Below are 16,598 nucleotides of genomic sequence, written 5' to 3'. Positions count from 1 at the left end.
AAATTCTTTGCACAATTTGGAAAAAAATTGAGCATGTCCGGGAGCACCAAAGCCTAATCCCGAATTTGGGATCACTATGAAATTATACAACCAAAAAAGACTTCTTCTATTCATCCATAGAGGTAGTGCTTGCTTGTGGAATTAATTTTGAAGGAATAAGGGAAAGCTATTTCGATAAGTTTGGAGGGATAAGACAATTCATTGAATAGGAAGCTACTATGTTTGGTCGTTAGGGGGTTATGTTGTCATCATGTTGCTTGGTTGGAGGAATAAGTTAATGGGATAAGTGACATTTTTTAGGTCCTATTTGGCTATTCCTACAGGATTAGTCTGAAAATCTTGTAAAATTTGCAGATTGGGCCATCCACTTAAGCATGCCCTGTTCAACCAAACTCGACCCAGCCCAAATCTTGCGGGAACAAAAAAAAAGATCTCCATATGTCACAATAAAGCAACCTTACCATCATGCCAAGGCCCATCCTTCTCAATACAGGAACAAAGAACATGAAAAGTTGGTGTTTTCATTGTCTATTGACATCCACTTTAAAACACAGATCAAGCAACTCATGGGCATTGGGAGCCATACGCTAGCAATGGAGGAAATGAAGAGCAAAACAAAGACAACCAAGCATCATGCAGGCACGATGCACCTTGGTGCCAAAGCAGACTACCTATGGTGTGTTAAGCAGCTAATATAAGCAAAGAACAAGTGAGGAGAAAGATTATTCAGTTCCAAAGAGTCATCCACTCTCGATCTCCAAGAACAAACCCAAATGTGCCAATCGGATGAGTGGGTCAGGTTGTTACCTACATGAATGGCTCGCTAGTAGTTGGAAGACTAGGAGAGGCCTTGGATTTGGTGAGGGAACAACAACAATGCAAGGCAAGAGTGAGGAGTGTGTGAAAGGAAGAGTCGAATTGAATGAGAGGGGCAATATGGAAATAGAGATGCATAAGGCCCCAAAATAGGAGCAATGGACTAAAAGCTATTCTGCCTCCTCCCCTCCACAGGATAAAGTTATGCTGTCTATCAAGGTATAAGCCTATGATGAACCCCCCATTTGGTGTTTGGCAAGAATACCACAAAGTAAGTCCCTTATTCCATGGTTATAACCCCTAGTAAACACAATCTGTAAGTTATATGTAGTACCAAAGGGAGGTGCATCCAAAATGCTGAAAAACTAGCTATAAAATTTCTATAATTTTCAATTAAAATTTTACATAAATTTATTAAAAAATATAAAAATTTAGATTAAGTGTAAAAGATAGATTGAGAATAGCAAGTACCTAAGGTCCTAATTACAAACAAAACCTAGATGTATAAGAGTGCCTTAGACACTACTTGGAATTGAAAGTGAATTGGATGACTTACTCAAAGTCACTATTGTATTACAATATTATGAATGATTTCTCCTATTTCACTTCTATTTGTTGCTAGTTTCTTAAACCCTTAGGAAACCATGAGTTTGATACCAATACAAACACTATGCATTACATGCATACCCATCAAAACCCACTTGTACATAAAAAAAAAAAAAACCAAACAAAAATGACTTATATTTATTTTAGACATCAAAAAGGTAAAAAAAATGAAAAAGTAAAAAGGGTGCATTGTAGTGATATCTAACGTTGTACTATGAGTTGGTACACTATGAATCGGTACCATATGGTACTATCACTACAACAAATATTGGTTTTCCCGACTAACTTTTCCCGACGCTAGGGGAAAGCGTCGGTAAAGTTTGGCTCAGCGCCAACCTTTCCCGACGCCTTGGGTTAGCGTTGGAAAAGCGAAACAAACAACGACGCTCTAAAGCGTCGTTATAAGTTTGAGAAACAACGACGCTTATAAGCGTCGTTAGAAAACTTAAAACCCCAGCACCTCGCTCGATCGGTCCCCTCTTCTCATCTCCTATCTGCAACGACGCTCTAAAGCGTCGTTGTAAGTTTAAGAAACAACGACGCTTATAAGCGTCGTTAGAAAACTTAAAACCCCAACACCTCGCTCGATCGGCCCCCTCTCCTCATTTCCTATCTGCGAGCCCTAGCCCCTCTCCTCATTTCCTATCTGCGAGCCCTAGCCCCTCTCCTCATTTCCTATCTGCAAGCGCGCCGACTTCCCCACTGCCGTCGACCTCTCCTTCTGAGGTAAGCCCTAGCTCGATCGGCCCCCTCTCCTTCTGAGCCCTAATCTCACCTCCATCCCTAGCCCCGATCGGCGATCGAAGACTCCGCTACTCCGCCGCCGTCGACCTTGCCGTCGTCTGAGGTAAGCCTCCTACTCCTTCTCTTCCTTCTCCTCCTCCTCCTCCTCCTCCTCTTTGTTTTCTTCTTGTCTTTAACTCTCGCCCGGCCCCGTCTCCTCATCCTCTGCCGGTCAATGCCCTAGCTGCGCGCCGACATCTCACCTCCATCCCGAGCGAGCCGTAGCTACTCCGCCGCCGTCGACATCGCCGTCGTCTGAGGTAAGTGATCCTCATACTCTCCGTAAAGAAATTTTCGGATAAATAATTCCAGTTTTCATGTTACTAGCAGAAATTCATTGCTATTTGTATGGTATTTCTGATGATTCTGTCATAATAATGGAGTCTATTTCATTCCTTAGCATCAGGTAGTCTATTTTATCTAATTATTTCATTGACAGTCTGATTTGCGTCATTATTGCTGTTTATATTTCTCGACAATTAATCTTGAAGATAGCATTTGCATAGTATTCCTTGCTTTTGTTTATTACTTTTATTTGCTTTATTTGAAAGCAAAATCCTTGCTACCAAATGCTCCAAAAGTTTTACAATAATAATAATAGTAATAATAAAGGGTTTCATTGTACATGTTGCTCAGTCTTGTCATTTTTTCTTGGATTACAACATAAGCAATACCTCAAGGATTCTTAGATTTATTTCTAAGCTCAAACCCAGTTCATACTGTTCAGGCTTCTATCTTCGACCCAAGCTCGGTGCTGCGGTCTTTTATTGAGTCAAGGGGCCGCCATTTGGAGAAGTCTTCTGGTCTTTAAATAGACTCCTCTGTTTTGGATTTTGAGAGAAAAAAATTGAAGTACAGCAGGAAGATATATAAACATAGAGGAGCCATCTAGTGTTTTTTGGCTGTTAGTGACAAGATTTGATCTGGCTAGAATTTGATTACAAACTTATGTGACACCAAACAGGTCATGGTAATGACTTTAGACTTCATTTTGTAAGTTTGATCAAAATGACGTTTTGGATTCTAACCAAAACCTAGCGTTTATAAAGGCGGGCTGAGCCGATAGGATGAACAGGAGCAGCAATATAGGTGGCAATAATCTTATGATTAAATATTTTAAATTTTATATTTGAAGATAAATATACTTGTATTTTTGATGGTTGCACTCATCTAATTTCTTTTTTTAATTGAAAGCTAAGAAGAGTTAGGTAAGCTAGGTAAAGTGAGTGCATTTATTATACTGGTTGAACATCTAGTTTGTCAAAATGTGAACATTCCACTGGATTTTCCTTATAATTGTAGAGATTTGCATGATTATGAAAAATCCTAAATAGGTTACCTTAGGTTAGGTTGAGTCAGGATAAAAGTAATACCACTTTACTCTCATAAGTTTCTTGTTTTGTAATGCCTGATAGTCATGAGACAATTCAGTTTTCGAATACAAGTTAATGTTAAATAGTATTTCATAAATTACGGACCTGAAATCCCTCATTGAAAATATGCAAAGCTATGATGGAGGTAGCTTGACATCAAGAGTAGATGGCAAACAAGTATTGATAAAGAAGATAATCCGTATTCAGGGAATGTGCACTGCCTTCCAGATGTTAGAAAATCTATACAGCCTTATTACTACTAGTAAATGAGTCCCATTATTCATTCATCTTTTACTGCTATACACTTATATCCGTTGCTATGTATTAAATATGACAAGTGAAGGCATTTTCTCTATCAAGAGTTGCTTCCATGCTGTGAAAATACTATTCAGATTTTACATTTGGATTCTGGAGGCGATTGGATTATTAGTGTGATATTCAAACTGTGCCAGGCGTTGAATTTTGCAACATAGTATGGCATGTAGGAAGCAATACATGTTACATGACCGGGTAGCTGAAATTGGTTTGGAGCTTGTGACTTATTTCATGCTATAGTTGTCTAAGAGCAATTCAGTAGGCAGGGATAGCATCAGATTTGGTTATGTTGTTCTGTGCATTTTTTTTCATGGATGTTTTTACTTTATGTGCATATCTTCGTAGTAATCTGGCTCGAAGTTTGAGCAGCCAGCAAGTTCATCTATAAATTGTCGTAAAGCATGGATTTGGATTGGGATTGCTGGTGCATCATCGAGGAGCTGCCATGAACTTAAAGAGTTACCTAGAAAACTTTAAAAATCCAGGCTGCGATTCTTGCTGCTACTTTGAAAGTGGTGTCATCACACTACTCCCAAATCATACCACTTTACCAGTAAGGCTACTCTGAATTTGGACTTGTATCTCCTATTATTAGTCTTCTTCTTGAAGATAAGTCAGCATTTATAAAGTTTGTCTACACTCAATCTGAAAAATAAATAAATATAAACAAGAAAGAGAACAGGGATTGTGATAATGGATTTGTGGGTGAACCACATGTTTTAGCAAATCTAATAGTTATGCTGCATCATATATAAACATTACTCACGCATAGATTGTTCAGAAACCCTGGTATATTATGTTTGTCCCATACATATGTGCAATAATGGTGCGGGCACCAGAATCCAGAAAAGACTCCAATCAATTAACTCAAGGTCACTGTGGCTTTGATCGAGTCCTGTAAATAAATTCAATAAGTCAGAAAGCAAGCCTCAATAAGTCAGAAAGCAAGCCAAGTCAGGACATGTTGCATGTTTCTACCACCACCTTTGCACACCCTTGGAGCACCACCTCGGCATCCACATCAACATCAGCTGGCCACCTCACCACCACTCCAACCAATGGAAGCACGCCAACCAGGATGAAGTCAAGCATAAGGAGCCGACCACATCATCTCATCAAAGAAACCAATGCAACGTCATGCCACCTCATCAGAAGAACCAATCACCATGCCACCTCATACAAGTTGACACGTCACCCAAATTCAAAGTCCAAGAGGTCGGCCACAATTTAAATGCAAGAAAATTTCAAATGGGAGCCAACAACTTTTCAAATCCTCCCCCTTAAAGCCGGCCAACTTTCTTTCCTTTTCTCTAGCAACCAAGCCTTCAAATGTGGAGCGCCATTCATTATGTGTTTAAATTTCAAATCATGAGGAAAGTCTATAAATACCTCCTCATGATATCTTGTAATTGGAATTGATGAATGAATAAAAAGTGCTTCTTTCTTCCTTAACAATCTTGCTTTGTCACCTTGAGAGAAGGTTGGGCGTGAGGCCCTTGTTCCAAGTTGGGCGTGAGGCCCTAAAGCCACTACCACATCCACCGCTGCCCTACCTCCTCTCGCCTCCTTTTTCTTTTGTGATTTCCATTCCCCTCTCACGCCAAAGTTCTAATCCCTATTTCTTTGCAGGTCCTTAAAGTACTCCATGTCATTGGGTCAATTATCCTTCCAAACCAATAGCAAAAGGGCCCTGTTGCAACGGAAGATGAAGCTTGGTCATCCAATCATCAACCTTCGAGAGTGAGATCAAGGATCCTCCTCCAAAAAAATTTCAGAAGTTCAATGTTTGGTAAACCTCAACTCTAGGTCTGATTTATTGAAGGAAGTGTCCTAATCAAGTGGTTTCTCAACCACAACGGTCCATTCTTCTAAGTCCTAAATGAATTAGTACATGCGGATAACTAGTCTTGAAATTACTATGCTCATGTTAATGTTTTCTTATCCCATATGTGACTGAATTTTCTGCTGCTATTAGGCTAGTTAATCAACATAACTTACTGATAATCCTTATGTTTAAATCCCTCGCATTCATCCCGCATCATTTTTGGTATCAGAGCAAGGTTAATTAGGACACGCACATTGATTATGCTGAAATTCTGCACTTGCTGAAATTTCTGCACTTTTCTGAAATCCATTGATGCCAAAATCCTAGTTTGCATGCCTTATTAAGTTTATGAATTAAATCTGAATATTTCAAATTTTAATTCCGAATTTTAGTTATTAAAGTTGAGATCTGATCTCCACAAATTTAGGATTTGAAGTTAACAATTTCAAAGTTAAATTTGAAATTCTAGGTTTGGGCTCCAAATCTGAAATTTCCAAATCTAAAATTTCCAAATCTGAAATTTCCAATATGACTTTTGCATTCGAATTTCAAAACTTGAATTTTGAAATATTAGATCTGAAATCCAAATTTGAAATTCAAAATTCGAAATTAAAAATGGGAACTTAAATTGAAACAAAAAAAAATTTGAGATTCAAAATTTAAATTTGAAATTTAAACTTGAAATTTGAAATTTGAAATTCAAAAGCTGAAAACTAAAATTCAAATCTGAAATTCAAAATTCAAAAATTTAAATTCGAAATTTGAAATTTGAAATTTTAAATCTCAACTTGTGTGGACATTTAAAATAGTTGCATCCATCATAAATCATATTAAGGGCACTCTAATTGCAACATAAGGGAAGGATTTCATCACCTTTCCTTAGCCCAAAACAACCACCCTCATAAATCTAGAACCTAAGCCTAATTTAAAACTCAACTAGCCAACTTAACTTAGAAACCACAACGAGTCTTTAGGCTAATTGAATTTGGCTAATTCCTTGCTGTCTAGAAAAGTTCCGATCAGGGTCGTGGCTACCATCTTATCTGCCCAGCCCCGTTAAGCGGTTGGTGTCAGCTAAGTATGGTTAATGGCGGTTACACGAACTCTTGGTCCAACTGGCCTGGGCAAGTGGTGAACCAATTTTGATTAGATAAGTCTTTGATTTAGATTTAGCAAACCCTAGCATAGGCTAGTCATTTTGTTTTGTCTTGAGCCTTGTATGACAACTAGATCAGGATCACCCTACAACCCATCACATACACAACCCATTGAAGCCATGGACCCCAATCTTGAGACCATCCTAAGGACTATGACTGAGCAGTTCAAACAATTGAACAATAGGTTTGATCAAGTTGAGGAGAGGCTAGGAACCCTAGAGGAAAATCAACAGACCCGCGTGGAACCTGAATTGACACCCCAACCCCATCGCCACCTTTTCACTCCTGAACATAATCAGCGACGACCACAACAGGATCATGTAGACCAGGATGAACGAGCCCTTAGGAGTATCAGACTTGATGCACCCTCCTTCGAAGGAAGTCTAGACCCTAAGGTATACATTGATTGGGAAAATGACATGGATCAATATTTTGAGTGGTATGAAATGTCGGAAGAAAGAAAATTCAAATTTGCCAAGCTTAGGTTGACACGACATGCAAGGTTATACTGGGGAAATATTGAGAGGATCACTAGGCAAAGAGAAGAACTACCTATCAATACATGGAGACAGATGAAAATTAAGCTAAGAGAGAAATACGTCCCATTATCCTACGAACAGAGGTTACTAGATCAATGGCAAAGATTAAATCAAGGAGGGAAAACTGTATCTGAATACATTGCCAAATTTGATGAGTTCGCTATGAGGTGCAACATAGTCGAGTCAGAAGCCGTAACCCTATCTAGGTTTAGAGCTGGTCTTAAGGAGGACATTCAAAGGGAATTGTTCTTAAGGGAAATTCATGATTTAGACCAAGCCTACCAGATTGCCAGAGACTGCGAACGATTCCAGAGGGGACCCATTTTTCGACGACCTGAACCCAATAGGATTAGCAACCCTGGAAGCAGGCCAAACCCAAGTTCAAACCCATCACACAGACCCAATCCTATCACTCCACAGGCTCGTAGGGACGACAAAGGAAAAGCCCCTGAAGGTAGAAAGGAAAACAATGTCCCTTGTTTTAGGTGTCATAAAATAGGACATTATGCAAGCCAATGCCCCACTAGAGCGTTACACATAGGAGAAGTAGAAGAAGAAGATCCTGAGACCCTAGAGAATTATGGAGAAGAAGTCTACGAAGCAGAGACCAATTTGGTAGATGAATATGAAGAAGAGGAAGAAATCATTGAGACGTCTGAATTTCTAGGAGTTGTGAGATGTATATTGACCCAGGCTAAAGAACAAGAAGATTGGCGTAGGACCAACATCCTACAAACCTTTATCAAAATAGGAGAAAAAGCCTGCAAAATCATCTTAGATAGTGGAAGCTGTGTCAATGCCATATCAACCAACACCATCAAGAGTTTAGGGTTGCCTACCGTACCCCATCCCAATCCCTATAAGGTATCTTGGATAAATTCGACCTCAATACCCATTAAACTTAGATGCCAAGTCCAGATACAATTCCAATCCTATCAGGAGAAGGTATGGTGTGATGTCCTTCCTATGGGAGTAAGTAGCATTATCCTAGGCAGACCATGGCTATACGATCATGATGCTACCCTGTTTGGACGATCAAATTCATGTTCCTTCAATCATAATGGAAAGAAAATTGTAGTTCACCCTACCCCACCTAAGGACAACATTAAGAGGGGAGCTAGTAGTAGTCTGAAGGAAAAGAAACCTGGATTGAACCTAATCAATGCTAAGGAATTAGAGCAAGAGATCAATGAAGGTTCACCCATTTGGATGTTGGCTGTTAAGGAGACCCTGGACCAAACCCCAGTAGCACACCCTCAAGAAGTGGTTGAAATCTTAGAGGAGTTCAAAGATGTATTTCCTAAAGATCTTCCTGACAACCTACCACCTTTAAGGGACATTCAGCATGCCATAGACCTAGTTCCAGGAGCCACCTTGCCCAATCTACCCCATTATAGGATGAATCCTTCAGAGCACCAAGAATTGCAAAAGCAAGTTGGCGAGTTACTTAGGAAAGGGTTCATTAGGGAGAGTTTAAGTCCTTGTGCAGTACCTGCCCTTCTGACCCCTAAGAAAGATGGCACTTGGAGAATGTGTGTAAATAGTCGTGCCATCAATAAGATTACCGTCAAATACCGTTTTCCTATTCCCCGTCTAGACGACATGTTAGATATGATGGCCGGAGCCACGGTATTCTCCAAAATCGATCTTAAGAGTGGCTATCATCAAGTAAGAATTAGGCCGGGGGATGAATGGAAAACCGCCTTTAAGACTAAGGACGGCTTATTTGAATGGGTAGTGATGCCTTTCGGTTTATCCAACGCACCTAGTACCTTTATGAGGATCATGACCCAAGTTTTAAGGACATTCATTGGAAAGTTTGTAGTGGTCTATTTCGATGACATTCTTATATATAGCAAAACAAAAGATGACCACTTAAATCACCTTAGACAAGTTTGTCAATCACTTAGACAAGATAGCCTCTATGCTAATCGAAAGAAATGTGAATTCATGACACATAGGACTATCTTTTTAGGATTTGTCGTGACCACTGAAGGAGTATCTGCCGATCCCGAAAAAGTCAAATCCATAATCGAGTGGCCAGTACCCAAAAACATTCATGACGTTCGTAGCTTTCATGGTCTAGCCACATTCTACAGGAGATTCATTAGAGGATTCAGCACAATTGTCGCCCCCATTACTGATTGCCTTAAGAGAGGAAATTTTGAGTGGACCAAGGCAGCTGAAAAGGCCTTTAGAGAGATTAAGGACAAGATGACACAAGCACCTATATTGAGATTACCCGACTTTTCCAAAGTTTTCGAGGTTGCCTGTGATGCATCAGGAGTCGGGATTGGAGGCGTTCTAAGTCAGGAAAACCACCCAGTAGCATTCTTTAGTGAGAAATTAAACGATGCCAAGCTAAGGTATTCTACCTACGATAGAGAGTTGTATGCAGTGGTCCAAGCCCTAAGGTACTGGAGACACTACCTTCTGCCACTAGAGTTTGTCCTATACTCCGATCATGAAGCCCTACGTTTCCTCAACTCTCAGAAAAAGTTGAACCCTAGACATGCGAAATGGGTAGAGTACATCCAGGCCTATACCTTCGTCCTGAAACATAAGGCTGGAAAAGAAAATCGTGTTGCCGACGCCCTTAGTAGACGATCTATGCTCCTCACTTCTGTTAGTACCGAAGTCATAGGTTTTGAAAGGCTCAAGGAGGAGTATGAACATTGCCCCGACTTTAAGGAAACCTACCAATCAATCCGTCAAGGACCCTCGAGCCAATTTTCCGATTTTACCATTCACGACGGTTTCCTCTTCAAAGGAAATAAGTTGTGCATTCCCCGTACCTCCACCCGAGACTTTCTAGTTTGGGAAATCCACGCAGGAGGCCTAGCTGGTCATTTTGGTAGGAACAAAACCATCTTAGAAGTTGAAGACCAGTTCTTTTGGCCAGGTCTAAAGAAAAACGTTGCCCAAATAGTAGCCCGATGTCGAACCTGCACCACAGCAAAGCAACAACGACAAAACACCGGTCTATACACTCCCCTACCAGTCCCCGAATGCCCTTGGCAAGATATTAGCATGGACTTTGTGTTAGGATTACCCAAAACCCTGAGAAAACATGATTCAGTATATGTCGTGGTAGACCGATTCTCCAAAATGGCACATTTCATACCTTGTTCCCAGACTTATGATGCCTCAAAAATAGCTAAACTTTTTCTAAATGAAGTGGTTAGGCTACATGGTTTACCCAAGACCATCGTATCAGATAGAGACGTTAAGTTCACTAGCTATTTCTGGAAGACCCTTTGGCATATGCTAGGAACCAAACTCAAATTCTCCACTGCCTACCACCCTCAAACTGATGGTCAGACCGAAGTCGTTAATCGGAGTCTAGGGAACTTATTGAGATGCCTTGTCGGTGACAACCTAGGAAACTGGGATCTCCTATTATCACGCGCTGAATTCGCTTATAACAGCTCAGTCAATAGATCCACAGGAAAGAGTCCCTTTGAGATTGTCCATGGATATAAACCTAGGAAACCTGTAGATCTTATTCCATTACCCTCACATGCACGAGTCTCAGAGACAGCAGAATCATATGCACAACATGTCAGGGATTTACATAATGAAATCAGTAAGAAAATTGACATGAGTAACAAAGCTTATGCGCAAGCAGCTAATCGTCACAAACGGGCTAAGGAATTCATTGAAGGAGACTATGTAATGATTAGACTAAAACTTGAAAGGTTTCCCCCGGAAACTATGAAAAAATTGCATGCCCGCAGTGCAGGTCCATTTAGGATATTAAAGAAAATTGAACCTAACGCTTATGTGGTTGACTTACCCCTTGATTTTGGTATTAGCTCGACCTTCAACATCTCAGACCTTATAGAGTATAAGGGACCAACATTGATACCTAGTGAGCCTTTTGATCATGCTCCCATTGAGAGTGAACCCACACCTGAGTGCCCTCCAGCCACATTTCCAGAATCGAGAGATAGGGTTGAACATGTTTTGGATGATCAAGCTATCACCACCCGGAACAAAGGGTACCAACGCTATTTGGTTCACTGGGAGGGTCGACCAAAATCTGATGATTCATGGATTACTCGAGAGGACCTACAGAGACTTAACCCAGATCTCCTAGAAAAGTACCACAGCCAAACCAACCCCTGTTCGACAGAGTCGAATTCTTCCCACCCCGGGAGAATTGGTGCGGGCACCAGAATCCAGAAAAGACTCCAATCAATTAACTCAAGGTCACTGTGGCTTTGATCGAGTCCTGTAAATAAATTCAATAAGTCAGAAAGCAAGCCTCAATAAGTCAGAAAGCAAGCCAAGTCAGGACATGTTGCATGTTTCTACCACCACCTTTGCACACCCTTGGAGCACCACCTCGGCATCCACATCAACATCAGCTGGCCACCTCACCACCACTCCAACCAATGGAAGCACGCCAACCAGGATGAAGTCAAGCATAAGGAGCCGACCACATCATCTCATCAAAGAAACCAATGCAACGTCATGCCACCTCATCAGAAGAACCAATCACCATGCCACCTCATACAAGTTGACACGTCACCCAAATTCAAAGTCCAAGAGGTCGGCCACAATTTAAATGCAAGAAAATTTCAAATGGGAGCCAACAACTTTTCAAATCCTCCCCCTTAAAGCCGGCCAACTTTCTTTCCTTTTCTCTAGCAACCAAGCCTTCAAATGTGGAGCGCCATTCATTATGTGTTTAAATTTCAAATCATGAGGAAAGTCTATAAATACCTCCTCATGATATCTTGTAATTGGAATTGATGAATGAATAAAAAGTGCTTCTTTCTTCCTTAGCAATCTTGCTTTGTCACCTTGAGAGAAGGTTGGGCGTGAGGCCCTTGTTCCAAGTTGGGCGTGAGGCCCTAAAGCCACTACCACATCCACCGCTGCCCTACCTCCTCTCGCCTCCTTTTTCTTTTGTGATTTCCATTCCCCTCTCACGCCAAAGTTCTAATCCCTATTTCTTTGCAGGTCCTTAAAGTACTCCATATCATTGGGTCAATTATCCTTCCAAACCAATAGCAAAAGGGCCCTGTTGCAACGGAAGATGAAGCTTGGTCATCCAATCATCAACCTTCGAGAGTGAGATCAAGGATCCTCCTCCAAAAAAATTTCAGAAGTTCAATGTTTGGTAAACCTCAACTCTAGGTCTGATTTATTGAAGGAAGTGTCCTAATCAAGTGGTTTCTCAACCACAACGGTCCATTCTTCTAAGTCCTAAATGAATTAGTACATGCGGGTAACTAGTCTTGAAATTACTATGCTCATGTTAATGTTTTCTTATCCCATATGTGACTGAATTTTCTGCTGCTATTAGGCTAGTTAATCAACATAACTTACTGATAATCCTTATGTTTAAATCCCTCGCATTCATCCCGCATCAAATAAGTTCTGGTTTCATCGTATATTAGTTCTCCCACAAATCAACAGCTTTAAGTGTGTTTCCTATCTTCACCTCTAAATGTTTTTTGGCATCAGATTCATAGCTCCTGTTTGCAATTAGAACTCCATATCTTACTATTCTGTATCAGGATAATGCTCGTGTGTTTGCATTGACAGTCGGTCTCTGCTCCAAGTAAGGTTTGCATGCTTCATTTAAATTTTTCAAACTTCCAACAGGTGCTTAGTGACTCATTATTGTTGCAGGCTGGGGAACTGGTCATGTATTTAAAATCTGTTGCTTTAAGAGCTAATATTTGGACCAGCTTAGATGATCATGTAGAAGTAATGTACTTTTAATATTTATTAATTGTGAGAGAATAAGGAGTTTGGTGCGGGAATACAATATAATTGAGAAGACTATCTTAAATATTCTCAATTCAGAAGAGGATGGTGGCAGTTATAAGAATATTAAAAGTAATGTACTTTTAATATTTAACTAATATTGATTCTTTTTTGTGCATACTAGATTACAATATGCCGCGAGGAAAACGTTTCAGAAATATTGAGTTTCAGCACACATCCGTGGGATCTACTTCTGATCGTTCCCAGCAGCCCGATGAGCCCCATACTCAGTCCGGGTCCCAGTCTGAGCATGCCCCACCTGCTGATCGTCCAGACACGGATGATGTGGACGTCCTGGGTAATTTGATTTATAGTTTTTATATTAATTTCTCTTACAATCTAACTATTTTAAATCATTTACCTTTAATGGACTTGTTATTTTATAGATGGACTGGGGAGAGTGAGGAGAACACGAGGGCCCACTCGAGCACGGGACGTATGGAGCCTACCTGAGGATGAGAAGATTGTCGTCCATTGCAACGAACTGGGGCAGCCCATCAAGAATGCTGCAAGCATTTTATCCACTTTTTTAGGATCAGTTGCGCGGAAGGGACAATTGTGTCCGCTCAACTATACGAAATGGAATGAAATGCTTCCTTCGTATAAGATTGAGCTTCTTAGAATTGTTGAGGTAAAGAATTGAAGTTGCTTACTATTTTCAATTATTTTTTGATTTAACATTGATATAACATTTTTGACTTTGATGTAGACAAAGTTTTTCCTTCCTGCAAATAGCCATGATTGGGTGCTGAAGTCCATCAACCGCAAATGGAAAGAATATAAGGCAAAGCTAAAGGCGGATTGGAAGCACGAGGGCATGACTGAAGAGGAGGTGGCCCGTGTTTGTCCTCCAGATGTAATCTCTCATCAGTGGAGGGAGCTTGTCCACTACTGGTTTTCCGAGAGAGCTCAGGTTGTGTATATTTTTTCAATACCTTAGATTGTATTTAATATTATTATAGATTAGAAATTTATACATTGTATAAATTACATTGTTTATTGTTTTTCGGGGAAGACATATTCTAATATTGGTAGAGCTGCTCGAGCATCGCAGACTGTTCCTCACACTTCAGGCTCCATGAGTTATGCGAGGCGTAGAGCTGAATTCGTAAGTTTTTTTGAAACTCTTTAAATTTATCTTAAATTATTCTATCATATAGCATGTATACTCGGGAAATATACTTTTTGTTGTAGGTGGATGATAATGGGAGGGAGCCTGGTAGGGTGGAGTTTTATAGGAGGACTCACACCCACCGAGATGGCAGCTTTGTCCGGAAAGAGTCAAGAGATATAGTTGTATGTATTCATCTTTGACTTGTGCTGTATTTTTTTTTGGTTCTATTATTCGCATACATTAATTTGATTTTTTTTTTTGAGAGATATTGGATAGGGCAACAAATCTTATTTCAGAGCGCGCCGGGGGGTCATCATCATCCGACGCGAACAATCATATTGAAGCTCAAGTGCTTACTGAATTGATGGGCCCAGAGCGTTATGGTCGAGTGCGGGGTTACGGCGTTGGAGTTACCCCCACTCAGTTGTCTTCAGTGGGCACATATATAAGAAATGCCAGAGAAGGTAGTAACACTGCAGAAGTTCGTCATCTTCAAGCAACTATTGAAGAGCTGAAGCAAAACCAAGCAAATTTGCAGTCTCAGCTTACGAATATTACATCCATGTTACAACGATTTCTACCTTCTCAGGTAATTAACTTTATTATATTTCAATACTTTACATATTATCAATTATGATATATGAGTTAATGTATCACATTATTCCTAACTTTTATGTTTTCTCTTTTTTTTTTTTTTTTGTAGATTCCTGATTCTTCAAACGCTTGTAGACATGATGATGATGGAGCTGAATCCCGTCCCTGATGCATTCTAGATTATCTTTTATGAGTTTGATATGTATATGTTTCTTATTTTTCAGAGTACATTGTAATTTGCTTTTTCAGAGTACATTGTAATTTGTATGGCAGTTTTTCTGATACATGAGTTAAAAACATGGAGTTTTAATCAGATATATCAATATTCATATTTTGAATGATCTGAATATTTGTGTCAATGTATCAATGTAATACAGGTTCATATTGTTATAATATATGTTTTGTAATTTGTATTTTATAATACTGATTATTATTTTATTTTTTTTTAAAAAAGATAATTCCCGACGCTTTTAAGCGTCGGTAAAAAAGGTCGTGCTACCACCGGCAAAAAAAGGTCTAATTCCCGGCGCTTCAAAAGCATCGGCAATTGAGCAATTTCCGACGCTTAAAAGCGTCGGGGAAAAGTTAATGCCGACGCTATACAAGCGTCGGTAAATCAGGAATTGCCGACGCAAAAAAGCGTCGGGGAAAACGCCTTGTCGGTTTATCGCCGACGCTATATAAGCGTCGGTAAATCCATGTTTTTGCCGACGCTTTACTCCAGCGTCGGCAAAAACTTTTGCCACACCGCTATATCCGACGCTTTGCCGGCGCTTGGCTTTGCGTCGGGGGTATTTTAGCCGACGCTAATTAGCGTCGCCAAAGCTCCACGAAAGCGTCGGGATAGGTCCTTTTTCCTGTAGTGTATGGTTGGTACTGGTATTTTAAACCTTGGTAAAACCTCATAGCTTCTGTCTTAAATAATATTGAGGCCCAAATATGCGGAACTATCATCTTAATGATGGTTGGGAAACCAACCCCCCCCCCAAAAAAAAAAAAGACTCTTGCATGCCCCCTTTTTCTTTTCTTGTTGTGGAATTTTCGATATTTAGAGATAGGCCCCAACACCCCCTCTTCTCTTGTGAGAAAAGAGGAGCATAAAAAACCTTTTCTTCTCTTTTAAGTAATCCATAAATGCTAATTAGACTGGTATAATTCAACACCCACAAGTTAAAAAATGGATAAATACTATGAATCAAGACCATGTTAAACTCTTAAGGTCAGATTTCATCAATCAGATCCCTATTTTTATCAAATAACCCATCTAAACCACCTAAAATCACCCCAAATCCTCTTAGAAAGAGATAATAAAATATATTAAATAAAATAAAAAATCTAAACTGTACAAAGAAAGCTAAGGACTGAAATTTAACCCCACAAACAATTAAAAAATACAAACCTCATTAAACCTATGATACATTACAAGTTATGCTTGTAGGTACTTAAAGGATGCTTGAAAGTTCCTCCAAGAACAAGAGTGTGGCTTTCCAAAGGACAAGAATTTGGAGTTACTTTATAGTAGGTGTTTAGCTATAGTAGGTTAAACCCAAAAATCTAATTAAAAAAATAAATAACAAACTCATCTGTCAACAGACTGCATTTAAATTACTCCCTCTATAGCTTGGAGGAAACTTGAATATTGCTTCAAGAACCAGGAAAGGGCAATTCAAACGGCAAGAATTTGGAGCTCTTGTT

General features: G+C 39.8%; 1 protein-coding gene and 2 long non-coding RNA genes across 5 annotated transcripts in view; 2 read left to right on the top strand and 1 right to left on the bottom strand.

The window, feature by feature from the left end:
- The window catches only part of LOC103704958 (uncharacterized), a 31,408-nt gene that overhangs the window by 13,903 nt on the left and 907 nt on the right, over positions 1-16,598 (bottom strand). The gene's annotated exons all lie outside the window — the stretch shown is intronic.
- On the top strand, positions 2,095-13,834 carry LOC148714221 (uncharacterized). Its single transcript, XR_016399746.1, has 4 exons — positions 2,095-2,269; positions 2,390-2,465; positions 13,320-13,493; positions 13,582-13,834. It is a non-coding gene; the product is annotated as an uncharacterized LOC148714221 (long non-coding RNA).
- On the top strand, positions 14,225-15,164 carry LOC149767879 (uncharacterized). Its single transcript, XR_016399747.1, has 3 exons — positions 14,225-14,303; positions 14,390-14,898; positions 15,013-15,164. It is a non-coding gene; the product is annotated as an uncharacterized LOC149767879 (long non-coding RNA).

This window comes from Phoenix dactylifera, chromosome 3, assembly GCF_051530095.1.
Source record: "Phoenix dactylifera cultivar Ajwa chromosome 3, Ajwa_hap1_PhDact_Kaust_v1.1, whole genome shotgun sequence".
In the NCBI taxonomy this organism is placed as follows: domain Eukaryota; kingdom Viridiplantae; phylum Streptophyta; class Magnoliopsida; order Arecales; family Arecaceae; genus Phoenix; species Phoenix dactylifera.
The sequence above is the reverse complement of the archived record's forward strand: the minus strand, read 5'-3'. Positions and strand labels throughout refer to the sequence as shown.